This window comes from Gossypium arboreum, chromosome 8, assembly GCF_025698485.1.
Source record: "Gossypium arboreum isolate Shixiya-1 chromosome 8, ASM2569848v2, whole genome shotgun sequence".
NCBI lineage: Eukaryota > Viridiplantae > Streptophyta > Magnoliopsida > Malvales > Malvaceae > Gossypium > Gossypium arboreum.
Genome location: NC_069077.1, coordinates 22,372,464 through 22,376,376, shown reverse-complemented (window position 1 = coordinate 22,376,376; position 3,913 = coordinate 22,372,464). Strand labels below are relative to the sequence as shown.

Sequence of the window (3,913 nt, the reverse complement as noted above, 5' to 3'; positions counted from 1 at the left end):
TTTTTATTACTTTAGCCATTTATTTTATTACAATTTAATTTTTATTTTAATTTTGTTTATATCACTAAACTTTCTTTTATTTACTTCTGACAGGTTTTTATAGTTTATGACTAGAAGAAACCCGTCAGGACCTCTACTTTTTTATAGTGAGATTGAAAGCACAGCTCGCAGAAACTGAAGAGAGATAAGGCGAAGCCTAAGATACATAGAGGAAGGGCAAGAGGACGATATTCAAACCACAACCGAGGAGATGGCTAATAATCATAATAATTCGCTACCTCCTGTGGCTGTTGTGAACCCAGTAATTCAGGATCCTACTCCTTGTACTATGTATGATTATGCTAAACCTAGTTTAACAGGAGCTGAATCGAGTATAGTTAGACCTACTATTGCTACAAATAATTTTGAACTGAAACCTAACACGATTCAAATGATACAACATTTTGTTCAGTTTGATGGTTTGCAGGACGAGGATCCAAACACTCATTTGGCAAATTTTCTAGAATTCTACGACACCTTTAAGATCAATGGCATTTCTGACGATGCCATTCGCCTTCGGTTATTTCCCTTTTCATTAAGGAATAAGGCTAAACAATGGTTGAACTCGTTACCATGAGGATCAATCACCACTTGGGAACAAATGACCGAAAGTTTTTTGCTTAAATACTTTCTACCAGCTAAAACGGCTAAATTAAGGAATGATATTTCTTCTTTTGTGCAAATGGATTTAGAAGCACTCTATGATGCATGGGAGAGATACAAGGATCTATTGAGAAGGTGCCCTCACCATGGGTTGCCACTTTGGCTACAGGTTCAAACTTTTCACAATGGACTGAATCCTTCAACCAGACAGATAATTGACACAGCTGCTGGTGGGACTATGAATAATAAGACACCTGAAGAGGCTTATGCATTTATAGAAGGGATGTCACTGAATAATTATCAGTGACAAGTTATGAGGACAAAGCCGATGAAAGCGGTCAGCATTTTTAACGTCGATTTGGTCACTATGCTCTCTAATCAAGTAGAACTTTTGAATAGAAAAAATGATGGTTTACTTGGTTCTCTACAGGTTCATACAGTAATGCAGTGCGATGCAAATGGAGGTGAAACGAGCAATTCAGAATACCCACCCTATGGCCACAACATGAAAAACGAGCAATTGAGTTATATGGGTAATAATACTCGACCTCAAAATAATCCTTATAGTAACACTTACAATGCAGGTTGGAGGAACCACCCAAATTTCTCATGGGGAGGCCAAGGGTATCAGAGACCACCACCCCCTCCAGGCTTCCAACAACAACCTTACCACAAGAGAAAAAGCCGAACCTTAAGGAGATGATGAAAAAATTTATTTCAGTAGCGGAAACTCGTTTTCAGAACACTGAAACTGCACTTAAAAATTAGCAAGTATCGATCCAAGGGCTTGAGAATCAAATTGGACAGCTGGCTAAGATGATTTCAGAAAGACTATCAGGAAGTCTACCTAGTAACACCAAACCCAATCCAAAAGAGCATGTCAAAGCAGTTACACTAAGGAGTGAGAAAGTGTTAGCTAAATCTGTAAAGAAGCCATGACAAGAAGTTGACAGAAATGAATGAGAGGAAGTAAAGCCTGAAAATAATGACAATCCAATGCCAAAGGAATATAAACCACCAATCCCATATCCAGCAAAGTTGAAGAAAGATCGCATGGATGCACAATTCGGTAAATTTCTTGAACTTTTTAAACCATTGCATATTAACTTACCTTTTGTTGAAGTTATATCGTAGATGCGTACATATGCAAAATTTTTAAAGGCGCTTTTAACAAATAAAAAGAAGTTTGAAGACTTATCTACAGTGGAACTTAACGAGGAGTGCTCAGTCATACTCTAAAATAAACTGCCAACCAAAATGAAAGATTCAGGAAGTTTTACTATTCCTTGCTTAATTGGTAGTTTGAATGTTGAAAAGGTACTAGCTGATTTAGGCGCTAGCATTAATTTGATGCCATATAAAATGTTTAAACAACTTGGTCTTGGGGAACCTAAACCCACTAGGATGAGTATCCAACTAGCTGATAGATCTGTTAAATATCCTAGGGGTATTATAGAGGATGTACTTGTAAAAGTAGATAAATTTATATTCCCTATTGATTTCGTTGTGCTTGACATGGATGAAGATGTTGAAGTGCCTTTAATTTTAGGGCGTTCATTTTTAGCCACTGCTACGGCTGTTATTGATGTGGATAACGGTAAATTGGTACTTAGAGTAGGTGACGAAGAGATTGTTTTTAAAATTTATGATGTCTTAAGATTTTCTAGGGAACAAGATGACTCGTGTTATTTTATTGACTTTATTGATCATGCTACTCAAGATTCTTTTTAGGAAAACGTACATAAGGACACGTTGGAACTGTGCCTTGCCCAAGGAGAGGAGGTAGATGATGATGATTCTGAGATAGGTAAGATAAAAGATGAACTAAATTCTAATGAACCCTTCCTAAAACAAGCAGAATATGTGGGTATTAAGGTAAACGATGAACTTAAGTAAAAACCGTCTATTGAAGAACCTCCCACACTGGAACTTAAACAATTTCCAAATCACTTGGAATACGCATTCCTTGGAAATAATTCTACATTACCAGTGATTGTTGCTTCTAACTTGCAACCCAAAGAGAAAGAGGAATTACTCCAAGTATTAAGAGAGCATAAAGGGGTCATAGCTTGGAAAATTTCTGATATTAAAGGGATCAGCCCTTCTTTTTGCACCCACAAAATTTTAATGGAAGATGAATATAAGCCATGTGTGCAATCTCAAAGACGACTGAACCCCAACATGAAGGAAGTTGTTAAAACTGAGGTAATTAAACTCCTAGATGCTGGAATTATTTATCCTATTTCTGACAGTTCTTGGGTAAGTCCAGTGCAAGTTGTTCCTAAGAAAGGACGCATGACTGTTGTAGCTAATGAGAAGAATGAATTAATCCCAACAAGGACAGTTACAGGTTGGAGAGTTTGCATTGACTATAGGAAGCTGAATGATGCCACGAGAAAAGATCACTTCCCCCTTCCATTCATTGACCAAATGCAGGAAAGATTATCAGGGCATATGTACTACTGTTTTTTAGACGGACTCTCTGGTTATTTTCAAATCCCAATAGCTCCTGAAGATCAAGAAAAAAAAACATTTACATGTCCATACAATACGTTTGCTTATCGTAGAATGCTTTTTGGATTATGTAATACTCTTGCTACTTTTCAACGCTGCATGATGGCCATTTTTGGCGAACTTGTAGAAGACATCATGGAGGTATTTATGGATGATTTTTTGGTATTCGGTAACTCTTTCCATCTTTGCCTTCAAATTTTAAAACGAGTTTTAATAAGATGTGAGGAAACGAACCATGTGCTTAACTAGGAAAAATGTCACTTTATGGTTCAAGAAGGTATCGTGTTAGGACATAAAATTTCTAGTAAAGGGATTGAGGTTGATAAATCTAAAATTGGAACAATTGAAAAACTACCTCCCCCTAGTTCGGTTAAGGCTATTAGAAGATTTTTAGGACATGCTGGTTTCTATAGAAGATTTATTAAAAACTTTTCTAAAATAGCTAAGCCTTTGAATAAATTACTAGAAAAAGATATGCCATTTTATTTCGATCAGGAATGTTTAGAAGCATTTAATACTTTAAAGGATAAATTGATTAATGCTCCAATTATAATCGCACCTGATTGGAATTTACCTTTCGAACTAATGTGTGATGCGAGTGATTTTGCAGTAGGTGCAGTTTTGGGCCAGCGAAGAGACAAGCATTTTCAATCTATCAATTATGCTAGCAAAACTTTGACAACTGCATAAGAAAACTATACCACCACGGAGAAAGAGCTGCTAGTTATGGTTTTTGCATTCGATAAATTTAGGCTAT

The 3,913-nt window shown here is 36.4% G+C and overlaps 1 non-coding gene across 1 annotated transcript; it reads right to left on the bottom strand.

Moving 5' to 3' along the window:
- Nucleotides 1-688: 688 nt before the first annotated feature.
- Nucleotides 689-795, bottom strand: LOC128279975 (small nucleolar RNA R71). Its single transcript, XR_008270159.1, has one exon. It is a non-coding gene; the product is annotated as a small nucleolar RNA R71 (small nucleolar RNA).
- Nucleotides 796-3,913: the final 3,118 nt, after the last annotated feature.